Source organism: Hypanus sabinus, chromosome 13, assembly GCF_030144855.1.
Source record: "Hypanus sabinus isolate sHypSab1 chromosome 13, sHypSab1.hap1, whole genome shotgun sequence".
Lineage (NCBI taxonomy): Eukaryota > Metazoa > Chordata > Chondrichthyes > Myliobatiformes > Dasyatidae > Hypanus > Hypanus sabinus.
In genome coordinates, this window is record NC_082718.1 from 47,393,393 (window position 1) to 47,411,313 (window position 17,921).

At 38.7% G+C, this 17,921-nt stretch overlaps 1 protein-coding gene across 4 annotated transcripts in view; it reads left to right on the forward strand.

Moving 5' to 3' along the window:
- The window catches only part of LOC132403838 (potassium voltage-gated channel subfamily A member 3-like), a 69,234-nt gene extending 56,179 nt beyond the window's left edge, over positions 1-13,055 (forward strand). For 3 of the 4 annotated variants that reach the window (XM_059987569.1, XM_059987566.1, XM_059987565.1), the window contains one exon: positions 12,219-13,055. The gene's annotated coding sequence lies outside the window, so the exon portion shown is untranslated. Of the gene's footprint in view, positions 1-11,986; positions 12,121-12,218 lie in introns of all 4 variants that reach the window. The other variant, XM_059987568.1, reaches the window with a different exon arrangement.
- Positions 13,056-17,921: the final 4,866 nt, after the last annotated feature.

A 17,921-nucleotide genomic window follows, 5' to 3' on the forward strand; every position in this document is an offset into this window, starting at 1 on the left:
GATAGATTTCTTGAATCACTGTCATTGTTCTAGAGAAGGCGCACCCACAGACCAAAAAAAAGAAATCAGTCAGTTTAGAGGGGAAAAGGTAATTAGAACTCTAGGGGCTGATTTCCTGCAACTGAGCATGATAAATGCAGGAGGATTAAGGAGTGATGAACCCCTCCTACTTGGTTTTCTAATCATTTAAATGTTTTTCTGTTAATTATATTTTGCATAATATAATATAATTTTGTTCATCATATGAATTTTATCTCCTTACCGCAGTCACATTTCCTCCTCCTTTCTTCATGCACTTCTTTTCCTTCAAATATACAGATATATTCACTTAGCGTTAAGATGCTGAATCTGTGTTTTCGCTTGATGGGATGATTCTATTCCGCATGGATAGGAATTCCTTGTCGGATTGCTTATGACAATAAACAATCTTGAATCTTGAAATGATGACTGATTCAGCCTACTTTATTGTTTTTGATCAGTCATTCATTTCCTTATAAACTTCTGCTGGTGAAATTTAGACTATTTCCTTTATGAAATTTGGCTAATACAATGGATTCTGGTTTATTGGGACACATCGGAACCAGCATATTTTGGCCCAATTAGCCAAAGTTTCATGGAAATAGTAAATAGGTATAAAAAAAGAAAAACTACCATTTAACTGAGAAGCAAATTATGTATTTAAATACAATACAATACAGAACAAATTAGAACACTACCAATGCCATTACAGCACTATAAAACTGTGCATTAGTTCCTAATAGTTATCGATAGAAGAATATCATCCATGTTCTTTTGATTCTCTGTAAATGAACAAAATCAGTGCTGACACCTGGTACAGATAATGAACTGTTGCCATCCTTTCAACGACTGCATCTCCCAAGTCTTTATTTATATTGTAACATTCAAAATGATTGGCGATGCCTTCAAATTCTTCATAGTTTCTAACTTGTTGAAGCAGTGAAATTGTTTCATTTTTACTCCTGTCATTTCTGGTGTCTCCATGCCTGAATGCTTGAAACCACGATAAGCAAAACAGTTCTAAATTATCTTACTGCTTATTTCTCGCCAACTATCAGTGACCAAAAAATTCACTGCTTTTTGAACATAAGCACATGCAACTGGCGCTATTTGAAAACTGTTCACTTTAAGCATGGTGTAGTCTCTAACAGGCACACAAGTGCACAGGACTGATGCTAGTTAGAAACAGTTTGGCAACAAACCCCTGCCCTAATTAAGCAGCATAGTATCCCAAATAAACAAAGGAAGTCAAAGCTATTTTCTTTCATTTTTATTATTTAAATGTTGTCCCAAATAAGCATCTGACCTGATTAACTGATGGATCAATTAACCAGAATCCACTGTATTCCCATATTCCTGGTTACTAACTTGCTGAACAGTGATCATTTTTTTCTGAATTACCTTATGAAGGCCTCTCATAAATCTGGATATTTTTATCATGTGACTTGATTTCATATTCTTCTAACTGTAAGTGTCCCATGTTCTCCAAATTGCCGCTTAACTAAAGGCTAATGTCTTTAGAATCATTTGGTTTTCCTCTGATTCCAGTTTAACCAGGGCTTCTTGATGCCACACTCAGTCAAACGCTGCCTTGTTGACTCTCATTTCATCTCTGGCATTCATCTCTTTTGTCTATGCTTGGACCAAAGCTGGAATGAAATCAAGAGCTGAGTGACTTTGGCAAAACCAAAATTGAACGTTTGCAAGCTGGTTGTCGATAAGAAAGTTTGTTTGATTGCATTGTTGAGTATCCCTTCTTTCACTTTGCTGCTGACCAAGAGTAATGAGGTGGCAATTTGCCAGGTTGGGCTTGTCCTGCTTTTTGTGGAAGGGATAGATGTGGGCAATTTAACACATTACTACACAGAAGCCAGTGATGGATCTGTACTGCAACAGCTTGCCCAAGTGTAACTCTCACTTCACCCAGTGGCTTAATATAGGACCTGGCCAAACTTAAGAAATCTTGTTTGGGTGGATGCTGCGCAATGTGTCCCCTGTTACAAATCAGTACCCCAAAATAACAAACAGTACACAATATGCGATTAAATGATTAAGCTTTATAACTCTTACTTTGACTATATGGCTAGTAGAGAAATGAAATAAAGGAAAAAAAAGGCCCAATCTTATTAAGCAGTCTGTGCACAAAGATGGAGCTCACTCATAGGCTGATCGTTCACCATCGACCTCCTCTGATCATCGCTGCCCTTCAGACCCTCGCTCCGAGTCCACCCCGTCTGGCGGTCTACCAAATCTCTCCATTCGCATCTTCTCACTTCACCTCTCTCTTTCTCTGGCAAGAGCCCGTGAAATCAACTGATTCCAGATTCACAAGACTGGGCAACAAAATCCTGATTGGCTAACATGCATATCACAGTCCTGTTATCTCCAGCCCTAACCCCAAACATTGCTGCTACAGAGGAACTGTTACTTCAGCAGTGAACATTACAGAGAAGCCATTTCATTAGCCTTAGCAGTGAAACATTACAGAGAAGCCATTACAGCGTGTTACACAAGAGTATGGCAAGTTGAGGAGCACATCTTCAATACTATTGCTAGAATGATGTCAGAGCATCAGAGCATGTGAGCAGCTTTGAGCCGTATATCTAAGAAAGGATGTGCTGGCATTGGAGAGGGCCTAAAGGAGGCTTACAATAATAATCTTTGGAATTAAAGGGTTAATGTATTTGGCTGTGGAGGTCTAGTCATTGGGAACATTTAAAGCAGAATTTGATAGTTTCTTGATTAGTTAGGGCATCAAAGGTTTCAGGGAAAAGGCAAGAAAATTGGGTTAAGAGGGAAAATAAATCCCTCATTGTTCAATAGTGGAGCAGACTTGATGGGATAAATGGTATAATTCTTCTCTTGTGCCTGATTGTCTTATTAGCCAGAAGAGGGGAGAGTGAGGGCAGCAAATAGTAATCATTAGGAGGCTTCTTTAGCCAGGTCTAACTGAATGCCATGAGATTTTGGAGTCAATGTTGAAGACTCCCAGGACAGTTCCCTCTCGACTGTACACCACTGTGTTACTGGTTCTGCTGTAAGGAAAGGATTTACCGAAGATGTCCTAGAACATTTCTATTATCTGCAGTTCCTTGGTTTCTCTTTGCAGATTTTACTATCTAGGAACTGTGAGGCTAATTATCCAAGCTGTTAAGTAGGCATAAATTGCATAGCAACTCAAACTAGAAATATGCATGGTTAAACACAAAATGTGCCAATTGTTCAATATGTTGTACCATGCCAATAAATTCTCTATTTAAACTCCCCAGCTCACCACTGCAATTGTATATCAATTATCTGAAATTTCTATATTTGTATAATACGTATAAACTAAACTTACCAAAATTAAGGCTTGTTCATTTCAGCCTGAGAAATCCTCTTTCACATGACTCGAACAGTAACGCTACCAAACAAGCACCCTGGAAATAAAAATAAACTATGGTTAAAAAAAAACTTTTTCTCTTTCTTTCCTGTTTTTCTCTCTTAACTTTGACATTCAGTGGCATTACCAACACTGATTCGCTGTCATCAACACCCAAGGCTCCACTGTACCAGCCAAATAAACATTATGGCTATAAAAGAAGATCTGAGGTTGGGTATTCTGTGGTAAATGACTCACCTCCTTAGATTGCAAAGCCTTTCCACCACCTGCAAGACACAAATTAGGGAATGTCAAGGATTATTTATTTTATTTTTTATTTAGTGATACTGTGCGGAGTAGGGCCTTCGATCCCTTTGAGCCACACAGCCCCAGCAACCCCACAACCCCAATTTTGCCCAAACCTAATGATGGGGATAATTTACAATGAACAATTGACCTGCCCAGTACATCTTTGGACCATGGAAAGAAACAGGAGTACCCAGGGAACACCAATCCATTCCATGGGGTGGGCCTACGGAGCCTCCTTAAAGAATGGTGCCAGAATTGAACTCTGAACTCTGGAATGCACTGAGCTGTGAAAGTCTCACGCTAATTGCTATACTACTGTTGGCCCTCCATTTGCCTAAGTACATGCCACTCTATTTTCCATTTGCCTAAATATGTTTCAATTCTCAAGGAACATAAGTCCAGAACAAAGCAACCCACTTGACTGGCACCCCATCATCTTTTTCCACAAAGATGCATGGTGGCCTTAGTGGAAGCCGCATACAAGATGTACATCAGTAGCTTGCTTAGACTACAAGGAAAATGCTTCCTAAATTTGTAAACCCCACCGCCAAGTGGGACAGAATTTTCGGTACAGGGAAAACCACCACTGGCAGATTTCTCTCCAAGTTGCAAATGTATTGATTTCAAAGCTCAAAGCTCAAAGTGAATCCATTGTCAAAGTACACCATATATAACCTTGAGATTCATTTTGAAATATATTGCCATTTCTTCATCATCAATGGGTGTAGGCCCCATACCTACAGCATTGTGGGAGTTATTTTACCAGAAGGGGTTGATAAAACAATTCACCATCCCTTTTTCAAGGACAACTAGAAATGGTCAATAAACGTTGGACTTGCCACCAGTGTACAGTTTCCCAGAAAATGAACGATTTAAAAAAAATCTTGTTTTTTTCCATCCTCATTTCTTTCTTTAATGGATTTGACAATGAACTTGCTCTAGCCAAGGATTACTTAGATTACATGAGGAAAATAGTCACTGAGTGAGTACTGTGATAATGAGAAGTGTAATTTAAAGTCTAGTTTAAATTCTCAAATACACAGAAAATGCTGGAGGAATGCTGAAAGCCAGGCAGTATGGACAGAAGGGAATAAACAGTCTGTGTTTTGGGTCAAAACTTTTCATCACGACTCACGTACCCCGCTATAGATGCTGCCTGACTTGCTGCGTTCCTCCAGCATTTTGTGTGCATAGCTCAAGATTTCCAGCATCTTCAGAATTCTCATTTAGCCTGGAAGTGCTAAAACAGCACTGAGGGATTACCAAACTCTGAATCAAAAGTAATTTTTGCAGAGCAGTCTATGTAATGTCCACTCATGTGGTTGTGGTGGGTGCTGTCTGAAATGATAGGTCCTTCAGGATAGCTCAGAGATTGAAGGAAAAGCAGATATTTCTTGCACATGGCATTGGAATACCTTTTGGGTGGAGGTGTACAAGATGAGGGATGTCCTCTACTTAGAGTATGTAATGTGTTCCTGTGGTCTTCCCATCTCATCTTGTTGTGGTATTGCCTGCCTTATCATGTACTCATTCTTCCTGCAGATTAAATAAACCTATAGATCACACAGAGGCAACAGCTCAGGAACAGGCCATTTGGCCCATCCAATCTGTGATGACCAAGAAACCACATTTACACTAATCCTATTATATTATCCCCAATTTCCATCATCTCTCCCACCTACCCCCAGTTTCAACCACTAGGGGCAATTTATGGTGGCCAATAAACCTCCTAACCTACCCTTAATTTGGTAATTTATGTTAGGAACAGGTGTTAGCACGCATGTCCTCCAACAAAGTGCACTAAATTTATTTAGTTTATGTAGCCGATTTCGCTCGCTGTCCATGACGTCCACTCCTCTCTCAGGGTGCTGGAGCCTTTTGCTGTTCTGTTGTTGTTCAATTTAAACATCGGTCCAGAGAGACTGAAAAGTCAGAGTGTTGGTGTCCGAGGTGAGGGCCAATTTTGCTTGCTCTCTGCGATGGTCACTCCTCTCTCCATGGTGCTAAGGCTATGAAGACTGCCTGGCTGCTGTGCTCTGTGCCCGCTACTATGATGAACTGATAAGCAAGGCTTTGGGCCTACTCTGGTGTTCGGATCTGAGGAGTCAGTTTGGTTCAGAATGTTGCGGTTTGCTTCAATTGGTTGCATGATTTGTATTTTTTCCCCTTTCACTTGCACATCGGGTGTTGGTCTTTTATTTTTTTTCTTTGATTGAGTTCTTGCAGGCTTCTTTCTTTGTGGCTACCCGTTGGCAAGCCAGTTTCAAGGTTATATAATTTATACATTCTTTGATAATAAATATACTTCGAACCTTTGAATGCTAGTGGGTAATAGCCCTTTAAAATCTGCTGAGCTGCCATTCCTAGCACATGTATCCTTTGGTGATAAGTGCAGGTTAAACCAATGCTTCAAATGTAATTATGACTTGGACATATTGAAGGCTCTCTAGCACACAAAGTATCAGGAGGAAATGTCCTCCTCCACAAAGGCTGTGTAGAGCTTATTAACAGATCATCAACCCAATTGAAACCAGTCACTTGCCTTTTTCAGATAGATCTCAGGCTACGTCCACACTAGACTGGATAATTTTGAAAACCCTGGTTTTGCATAAAAACGATAGGCATTCACACTATGTGTTTTTAAAAATATCTCTATCCACATTGAAATGGAGGTTTCGGCGAATCTCCTCCTACTGGGCATGCGCAGGACACATCTACCGAAAACAAGCGACATGTTTGGTGTCGAATCTCACCATAAAAGTGTGTGTTTGTATAGTTACAGACTAGAAAAACTTAAAAGGATGGACAGCTGTTGGCTTTCACGCAGGAGAACTTAAAAGTGAAAAAAAATTATTGGAGTGTACGGAGGCAACTGACAGGGAGTTCACGGACAGGTTGACCCGGCTGACGACGAACATTGAAAAACTAACTGACTCTGTTGCATTAATAAAGCACCTTGTTACATGTATAAAACATGTCTGCATCAGTGTTATTTTGTATTTCAATACAATGTTACATTAGACTGTAACACATCTATTGTCAGAGAAGTACTTGCATAAATAGGTAAACCACCTTCATACGGGCAAGGACAGAAAACAGGGCAAAGTGAGTACACTTATTTATTCAGTAAGCTATGGGTCAAAGTACTTGGTGAGTACATTTCTAACTCTTTTGGCGTCAGTTTCGTTGCCGTCTGTTCTGAAATTGTTAGGTTGCAAGAAAACAATAAAATAGTGCGCTGCTGTCTGACAGCATTTTTAGATTTCTCCGGTTGCCCCGTCCACACTGATCCGGCCAATCCGACGTTTTCAAAATACACACTTTGGAGAACGTTTCTGAAAAGCTCCGGTTTCGGGGGACGAAAACGCCATTTTAGTGTGGACGAAGGGTAAAAATGAAGAGAAAAAGCTTCAGTTACAGATTTATTTGGTGTAGTGTGGATGTAGCCTCAGATACTCTGTGGAGAGCACCACACTTGCTCTGTTTTACATTTTCACCAACACCCATTATCTACCTCACCATTTTGCCCTCTCCTTGCACTACTCATTTATATTTTTACACTTCTTATTGTAATTTACAGTATTTTTTATGTATGGTACTTTACTGCTGCCACAAAACAATACATTTCACAACATAATAAACCTGATTCTGATTCATTACCAGGTCCCAGGTCTTACCAACTAGGTGTATTCTAGCCAATTAACTTCATTGTGGGACTGCAGATACAGCTGGTATTGAGATGCACACTTGCCATTATTTATTTATAGATTTACCAAATGTTCATTGTCTACCCTACAAGTTGAAAGAAATGTAACACAGATTCTGCAGGTGTTGGCTGACTAACTTGCAAAGTCAATCATTTTGTGTTTGTTGTGTTTGTTTTTCACATTCACTATCAGATCTTCATGAAGCTAGTTGAGAGGATGAAATGGTTTTCTCACAGAAGGAAATAGATCTTGGATAAAACTGCTGTAGCCATATGGGTATAAATTGAGCATAATTCTTTTGCAGTCAACACAAAGTGATAGTCTTCTTTGTTACATGGGTAAAATAAGATTCAAACAAAAAGACATACAGGACACATGAGTGAGTTAATTTTATGGGAGCGGCTTGCTTGGCAACATCCATGAGGGGATTTTACAGGCTTTTAACATGCACAGCAACTTTATGTAGCTGATCCTGGATGGTACATTATGTGAAGCTCAAACTTATTTTTGGAAGTTAAGGGTCTTTTACCGAAATAAATACTGCCAGTGGCATTTAAAGCCCATTTGACAGAGTAGTACATAAAGCATTGTACTCACTCAGAATGATACCTGGCAAAAGACACAGTCAGCACTGGAGGAGGTGACTTTCATTTCCATTGCTGCCGCTGCCAGTACTCTTCAGAGAGTCTGGATTCTTATTCAGACACAAGCTCCTGGCCTTTCAGCTTCTGATGCTCTTGTGAAAGGCACTCCATAGTTTTTTTATGAGTTTTTTTAGCCAAGGTCTCTCCGCATAATTAAACACTTGTGTAATTTCTCCAGAGTTGGAAACATATTGAGTTTGATTGCTGCATGAGGGTAGGGCTTGACTATCAGTGGAGTACAATGGAGTGACCACCCTCAAGGCAGTATGCCGCTTGAATTCAGTCACTGTTTCAGGTGTTGATGCAAGACTCACACAGAGTGATCCCAGCACTGTCACGACTGTCAGCCCTCTACTGGGAGGAAGTTGATAAAGAAAACACTGCAGATGCTGGAAATCTCAAAAAAATTCCTGAAATGCTGCACCTACATAGCTTGTCATGTAGTATCCCAAAAGTCCAAGTTTATTGTCATTCAACCATACACAGAATACAGCTAAACAAAACAATGTTCCTCAAGCTCCAAGCTGCAAAACACAGTATACATATCACATTCAGCACACAAGATAATACTAACACTTTAAAAAAAGCATTCCAAAGATGTACAAGTGGACAGAAAGATGATAGAGAGTTAAATATACAGAAGTATTACTGCTACTGCTGCTGCCATAAATAATGTGTACTGGGTGGTAGCAGCGTGTTCAGAGGTCTCACATGCTGGGGTAAGAGGCTGTTACCCATCTTGTTCTCGTACTGTTGTACCTTCTGCCTGACGGTAGGAAGTCAGAGATTGTGGGATGGAAAAGGAGGGTCCTTGACAATGTCGAGGGCTCTATGAATTATGGTATATGTCCTAGATTGTGGGGAGAAAGATTCTGATGAGTCTCTCAGTAATCCTCACAATCCGTTCTGGGGTCTTGTGGTCAGTTGCCTTGCAATTCCCATACCAGACAATGATATGGCTAGTCAAGACACTCTCGATAGTTTCTGGTAGAATGTGGTTCGAATGGGTGTGTTGAGCCTCATCACCTCAATCTCCTTAGGAAATGAAGGCACTGCTGTGTTTTCTTGACTAAAGAGGTGGTGTTGAGGGATCAGGTGAAATCATCCATGATTTGCAGTCCAAGAAGCTTGGTTCTCCTAACTCTCTCTAGGAAGGAGCCATTGATGTGCAGTAGGGAGTGTTCAGACTGCAATGTCCTGAAGTCTGCAATCATCTCTTTAGCTTTGTCCATGTTGAGGCTCAGTTTGTTGTGTTCACACTAGTCCACAGGCTGCTTTATCTCCTCTCTGTAAGCTGACTCATCATTGTTGCTGATGTGGTATCATCAGTGTACTTGATGATGTGATCAAAGCAGGATCTAGCAGTACAGTCGTTCGTCAGCAGTGTGAAGAGCAGTGGGCTGAGCGTGAAGCCCTGGGGTGTAGGGGAGGTGCCATTGCTCGGTGTGATGGAGTTAGAGGTGTTGCTGCAAACATGGACTGTCTGAGGTCTCTCTATCAAAAAGTTCGAGATCCAGTTGCCGCTGGAGGTGTTGAGAACAGACAAGGACAGTTACCCACATCATCTGAGAGGTGATTTATTGAATACTGAACTGAAGTCAATGAACACCATTCTGATATAGGAGACACCGTTCTCAAGATGGGACAGGACTGAGTAGAGGGCAGCTGCTACTGTTATCATCAGTGGACTGATTCCGGCAATATGCAAACTGATAGGGCTCCAACGTAGTGTGAAGTTCAAAGTAATTTTTTTTTATCAGAGTACATACATGTCACCACATACAACACTGAGATTCTTTTTCTGCAGGCATACTTAGCAAATCTATTAGAACAGTAACTGTAAACAGGATCAATTGACAACAAACTGGGCAGATGCAAATATAAATTAATAGCAGTAAATAACAAGCATGAAATCACAAGATAAAGTGTCCTTAAAGTGAGACCATTGGTTGTGGGAACACCAGAAATAGAATGAGTGTATTTATCCTCTTTTGTTCAAGAGACTGATGGTTGAGGGGTTTTAACTGTTCTTGAACCGGGTGGTGCGAGTCCTGAGACACTTGTACCTTCTACCTGATGGCAGCAGCGAGAAGAGAACATGACTGGGTTGTGAGGATCTTTGATGATGGATGCTGTTTTCTACAGCAATGTTTCATGTAAATGTGATCAATGGTTGGGAGGGTTTTACCTGTGATGTACTGGGCTGAATCCATTGCCTCTGTAAGATTTTCCATTCAAAGGCATTGGTTTTCCCATACCAGGCTGTAATGCAGCCAGTCAGCACACTTTCCACCACACATCTATAGAAGTTTGCCAAGGTTTTTGATGACATGATGCATCTCTGCAGACTCCTGACGAAGTAGAGGCGCTGTTGTGTTTTCTTTGCAACTATATTTATATGATGCATCCAGAACAGGTCCTCTGAGATAGTGGCACTCAGAAATTTATAGTTACTGACCCTCTCCATTTCTGATCCTCTGATGATTACTGGCTCTTGAACCTCTGGTTTCCCTCTCCTGAAGTCTACAATCAGTTCCTTGGTCTTATTGACATTGACTGAAAAGTTGCTGTTATTATACCGCTCAGTCAAATTTTCAGTCTCCCTCCTGTAAGCTGATTCACTACCACCTTTGATACAGCCCCACAACAGTGTTGTCATCAGCAAACTTGTGTATGGTGTTCAAGCTGTACAAGGCAGGGTTTAGTGCAGTTCATGATCAGCATTCAAAGCAATTCATAATTATTTAGGTCAGTGCCATTGAGTTTGTCATTAAAGCAGGTTACCATTGGCCTCTTGGGCACTAGGATGATGGTGGCAGCCTGTAGGGGCGGTGGACTATTTCAGAGAAAAGTTAAAGATGCCGGTGAGAATGTCTGCTAGCTTGACTTACTAAAGAGAAAGACTTTCAATGTTTCAGGTTAATGACCTTCCATCAGAACAAGAAGAAGTGAGAAATCCATCATGTTTAACACTGCAGCGAAGGGGCAGGAGTGAAGAGAGCAAAGGGAATGTCCATCAGAGCATGAGGGAAGCACTGGTAGAGGTGGGCTGGTTGAAATGCCAGACATAATGGAGCATATAAAAGTCAATGCAGAGTGGACATTGACAACAAAGATAAAAAACTTCAGAGTTCAAGATTAAAGATTGTTTAATGACATTTCCAGTACACAAGTGTAAAGGAGAAAGAAATAATTATTACTCTGGATCTGATACAGCACAAAAAAACCCTGCACCCAATAAGATAAAGAACACAATACTAAAGAAAATACAATATTGTACATATAAAGACACAAGATTGTTTATATACATATAGAGTGACACTAGGCACTGGAGAGTCTGTACATAAGGAGACTGGCAGAACATGATAAAGTAGTGGTGGGGGTTTTGGGTGGAGGGATGGGTTAGTGGGTGGAGGTATTGATCAACCTATTGGCTTGGGAAAAGTAACTGCAAGAGGCAGCAGTAATCAGACACGTGCCCCTTTTGATCTTAATATGTTTATTTGACATAATCTTTAAGAATACTTTTATATACTAAAATGTTCAGAAAGTATAGGCAGTTGGAGATCCTCTGATCTTTTATGTATTAGATGCAAAATTTGCAATATGAAGCAGTGATAATCACAAGGAAAGGAAAGATTAATAAATTTTGTGGGAAGGAGAAAACACCACAACTTTACGTGTATAATAAACAGTATTCCAAGTGTTGAAAACATTGGATACCACTAATTTGTAATTCCCATAATAAAATGAAAATTGTTCATTTCCATTAGAGTGTGTGGTCTGAAGGCCTTTGGCTTCAGCCTAGTGCTGAAGTTCCCAATAATTGATGCAGTGATTGTAACAATACAGCTTTAAGCACACTGCTGATCTGTTTCTTTGAATTTTTGAAGTCTATTTTTTTCCGTTATATTGTGATTTTATTTTTATTGCCATTGTATTTTCAGCAAATGGGTTGTCCTGTGATGGCCTATCAGACCTTTGCATTGGAAAATATTGATCAATTAACTTGATCCAAAGTGATTTGTGCTACTCCAACCTTTTCCTTCGCACATGCTTATTTTCCTTGTGTTATGTCTTGGTAAGTTGACTGAATGATAGGATTGGTGTATTTTGGCCAGAGTACTCTGTTGTATTGCGGTATAACATGAAATTGATGTATTCTCTTCTGGTTTATAGGAAGAAAATGATTTGATACATTATCACTTCTGTACACCTGCTGCTAGACCCAGGATGAAATAACTAATTCTGAATCAATGTGTCTGAACATGTTGAGTAGAGCCTGAACCACAAGAGTAGAATTGGAAGAAAAAGAAACAGGTACATAAACACGTCAGAAAAAATGGATCCCACACATTCTGTATCTGCTACTGTGTTAAGAGAGAACCCCAATCCTGTTCTGTAACTAACGTTCATGCACCATTTTGAAATGTACATGTTCAGATTTTGACTATTGTATTTTTCTTCTCACCTTTTAAATCCTGTTTCTTTTGGTTTTAATTTAATCTTACACAAAATGTGGAGAACTTGTACATTACAAGGAAATTAATTCAATTTATATAGATGTTCTTACTATCCCAATCACTCAATATACCTTTTACATATCATTTCAACCGTTAAAAATCTGAGAGCTTTTATTTGGGCTGCAGTTATCCAAACTAAAATTTAATTTGTGGGGTCTATTATCCATTGTGGACAGTAAATACTGTTCTGATACTGTGGGTTTAATCTTGTGGGTGAATTGTTCAAATATCTATTTTTGTATATATTATATATGTTTTATATCAAATGATTGAGTTTACTAGTGATATATTAATTATAAAAATATAGGGTTTAGTTAAATAGATTTCAATTTCCTTGGAAGACCTGTTCAGGGTGACAGTGTAGTAAATGTTTCAGTGAGAAATTCAGTTGCATTTTTACATGCTATGATTTGTTAGTAAAGAACTAATGCATCTTGTTTGCAAATTATTAATGCACTTTTGTCAGATCATTGTATCACTGTAATTAAAGACATCTACCTCAGTTTGATGTATTCACTCATTTTTCTTTTATTTATGTGCCAATACATTTTTGACATTATTATATGTTTCTGTTTGGTGAAGGACTTTGGAAACCTCTACAAATACCTCAACATCTTTGCCTCAGCCAGAGGTTACTGTGAAATGACCAACAACACCTTGGTTATAAAATACAAATCAAAGAAGAGAGGTTATCATACCAATATAGGTACTGGGCATATAAAACAAAATGAGGGATTAGGAGAAACCTTGCAATGTTACCAGAATATTGAGTGCCTTGCACATGTGATGGCCAATGCTTATTTGATTGTATTATTCAAAGTCATGCAGGATTAATTACCTCAAGATTTCTCAAGTTTCTCTGTGCAGAGAAACTATTGTCCAAAATTAGCAAGAAAAGGGGGACCTAAATTGGAACTTAAAAGAAGAGCCTTTCTCTCAAAATTTCTGTTTTTATATTAAGGAATAGTAGCACTATTTCCCCCATTGCATTCACTATCTTTCTTGTCACTGATTGTCTTGAAAAACATACAATGCAAACAGCTAATCTGAATCTTCTTCGAAGTACTCAACTTTAAATTCTTATATCTGCAATACTAATATCCACATATCACAATTGTATTTGTGATTGTAATCAGCTAACTGTTGTATCTTCAAGTGAACAACCTATGTTTTAAGTAGGCTATTTGGAAACTGATGAAAGCTAAATAAGATCCCAGGTTGTGGATATTCTCTTTAATCTGAGTAGATTTTACATGACCGTCATGTTGGCAGGCCTCATCCATTCAAATGACTAGGTTTCATTAGCATTGAGCTAGAGGGCTATAGGCAAAAACTGAAATCACAGTCTCTGTCACCTGTAGATCTATTGTGGGTAAACCCTAGATGAGAAACAAGTTATTCCTTCCAGCCTCACAGCACTACAGAAAAATGTATCCTTTGGCCCCGCTGATTTGGTTTGGAGTTTGCATGTTATACATTCCATTCTATTTATCCCTAAAATGGGTTTAAGGTTAGAATGACATCAATAGAACCTGGTATAAATGGAGCCAACAGAATGCCAGTGAGTGTGGAATGGTAAACATTTTAACCCCATTTTAGGGGGACACAGGTCTACTTAAAAAAATGATATGAGGTCTCCAAATTCAGCCCACAAAGTTTTTTCTTACAGATAAAAACAATATACATGTCAGCCAATTCTCATCCCTCTATATCAGGTGTTTCCAACCTTTTTTTATGACACGGATTACCATGGTTTGTGGGGTCCATGGACTCATAAATCGGGTACCTCTGGTCTATATCAATATGGGGTAATAATTAAAGATGGTAATTGTGTTTTGGGACAGACCTTTGACTGAGTTTGTTGACTCGTGTTAAGTAACAGGCAATGAATAATTATTGAATACCTCTCCATTTTCATGCTTTGAATATGGGTCTCAATTTCCCAGTTGCCACTCACCTTATCCTAGTGGTCATTATTCTTCCTTTGGATGAGTCAGTGATAGGGTACCATGCTATTTAATATCCATCTCTGCCCTCAGGCTGTTTACATAAACTTCACTTAAAGCACTGCTGGACAAGATTCAGACCACAGCTAATGTCCTCTATGTCAAACCCAGCATGCATATGGTGAATCTTTGTACTATATATACTACGTACAGGATATTCAAAATTAAACTGAACCAGTTTAACAATGAAACTTTTGATTTGAGGATATTATGGGTAGTATCTTAAAAGGAAACTAGGTCTTGGTTAGATTTCAATTTTTAAAGGATTCGACTTTCCTGGTCTTTTTAATTTGGTTCCAATCTTGGCTAACCCAGCAATAGAAAGAGATCTAATTTGATTTGTGTTACAATTTAAGTGTGAACATCATGCATCTCATTTAACCATTCATTAAATCCCTACTGAGAGTTAAAATAGATTCCTAACCCTCAAAAAGGGAGAAGCACAGCAATCTTTTAAAGATACTGAAGCACACAAATTCTTTTGAAATGTAGGATTATCTAGTCTCTTTTTCTCAATAATAATAACAGTAAATAAAAATACTATTTTGAGAGAAATGAAAATAATATTTAACTATATGAATATATTTTTGCAAGATTTGATTGTGTAAATCTGTTCTCTATTTAATTAAAATAGAATAATATTCCAATCATTATTGTATGTTTTATCACAACTTATAAAAATCTGTGTTTTTTAGTATATCTTAATTCTTCATTTACTTGTCTATTCCCTAAGCTTATGTTCAGTAGACAATGAACATTTTTGAGATCATACAAAAGCAGCAGAGCGAGTAGATGAACAAGATATGTCTAATTTTCCTTAAGATTTCCTTTTTCCCTTGGTGTGATTGCCTCGCTTCCCAGAACCTCCTTGACCCTGACAGTTCATTCTGCTTGAATCTGAGATTTTTAACTGTGTGTTACCCATTTTGTTTTTATGATATTTTTATTTTCATTTGAGGAATTTATGAAAGAATGAATGCAACGAATTCAGATTTTAAATAGAATGCTGTAAGATCTATGAAAGACACTTTTGCTCTTTAGATGCAGTTTTCCAGTCAATGGGTAAGGGGATATTTCTGATGTTCAGGATTTCTTTTGTAATCTGGATTAGTTTAATACATGTCATTGTCAGAGAATAACCACAAACAAGTGAAATTGTGTTATGATTTCTGTACTGAAGTGGTTAATTGAACATATTCTATTGACCACCCTTCAGACTTATTAAGTGAGCTCCCTACTATGGAGAGCACAGTAATCTGTGATCAGATCCCTACCATCTCATCCTTCATCTTCATTTGGTATGTTACTAGAATACCGTCCCTCATCAGCAGTTGGTATACTATAGTATTCCGGGGCACCACGGTAGTGTGACTAGTGTGATGCTAATACGGGCGTCAGAGTTTAGGCTTCAAATCTGATGTCACCTGGAAGGAATTTGTACATTCTTCCTATGAACGTATGGGTTTTCCCCAGGTGCTCCTCTCACATTTCAAAGACTTATCGGTTAGCAGGTTAACTGGTCGTTGCAAATTGTCCTGTGATTCTGGTCGGGTTAAATAGGTAGGTTGCTGTACAGTATGGCAATTCAGGCTAGAAGGGCCTGTTCTGCACTGTATCTCTAAATAAACAAACAAATAAATAAATAAAAGTATTAAGTTGTTAATGAAGCAAATATAATTGAAAAGTAATAGTTATAGGTAAATACTTAAAAAAGAATTAAAAGGTGGTCAGTAAATATTTCTAAAAGTTAGGTCATGCTTAACCAGTTGCATGGTTTACAAATAAATGGTTTAGATTAATAAAAAAAAAGCAGTGCGTAACAAAAATTTGACTTGCTCCAGCCTGGTAAGTATCAAGCTTAATACATAATTTAAACGAGGTTGGTAAATTGTAAACATTTGCTAGGTGTTCTCCGACAAGGAATTATGGGTTGGTGTGATGCCAGCAACATTTAAAGGGAAATGAGATCAGGAGTGGACTCCAGAGAAAGAGTGGGTGATCAGTAGTTGTGTTGAAATTGTACAAGACTGAAGAAACTGTTGGACCTGGGGCATATAATGGTGGGAAATATAAAAGGAATAAATAAAACTGATTTTCAGAAAATTGCAAAGAATATGTTGTTGCAGTTGAAAAAAAAGTGGAGGATAGGTCTGAAAAATGTCTGATTAATAGTAGAGATGTTCTAATTTATCTATGTTAATGACAAGGTTATATCTATAAATCGGCCTTGTGTAATGGGAAAATATGTGCTTATATTAATAAGGATAATTCAAGGGGAGTGTCATAGTGAGAAATTCTTGACCAGTTGAACTTCATGAGCTAAATTTGATAATCCTGAAAAAAACAGCCACAGGTGTTGTGATAAAAAAGATAAGAAATTGGAGCAGGAGTAGGCCATTCAGGAACTAGGCCTGATTTTCCAACTCTGTACCTAAATTCCTCTAATATCTAAAAAAAAATCAGCTATTGAGCCTCTGGGGTGGTGAATTCCAAAGATCCATCACCATCCAGGTGGAAACATTTCTTCTCCTTTCAGTCTTAAATGGCCAGAACGTTATTTGCAGACCATGACTCCTAGTCCTAGATTCATTAACTATGGGAAAAGTCCTTCCTGTACTTATCCCTTTAAACCTTGAAGAACTTTGTATGTTTCACTGTCACCTCTCATTCTTCCAAACTCCTGAGAATGAAGACCTCAACTCGACTACTCCAACACTCACCATGTGACAAGGCATTGAGTTTAGTGGTTGGGATATTATGTTGCAGTTCTATAAGTTGTGGGTCAGGCTGCCCTTGGAGTACTCTGTACTGTTTTAGTCACTCTGTTATAGGAAAGATATGGTTAAACTGGAAAGAATGCAGAAAAGATTTTCAAGAATGTTGACATGTTTAGAGGCCCAGAGTTGTAGGAAGAAGTTGGCTGCACTAGATTTTATTCCATGGAACATAGGAGAATGAGGAGCAACCTTATAGAAATGTTTTAAAATACAAGAGACACAGATAAGGTGAATGGTAATGGTCTTTTCCACAGGCCAGAGGAGTCAAGAACTAAAGAGCACAGATTTAGGATGTCGGGGAAAATTTAAAAGGAACTTAACTGAAATATTTACATGCAGAGTGAGGTGAGAACATGGAATGAGCTGCCAGAAGATGTGGTTGAGGTAGGTACAACAGGGTCATTTAAGAAGCAATTGGGTAGGTACATGGAGAGGTGGGGCTTAGAGAGATATGGGCCGAACACGGGAAATTGGGACTAGCTGGGTGAGCACAGTGGTTGGCATGGATTTGTTGGGCAGAAGGGCCTGTACCCATGCTGTATTGCTCTATGACTCTGACACACTCACCAAACCAGG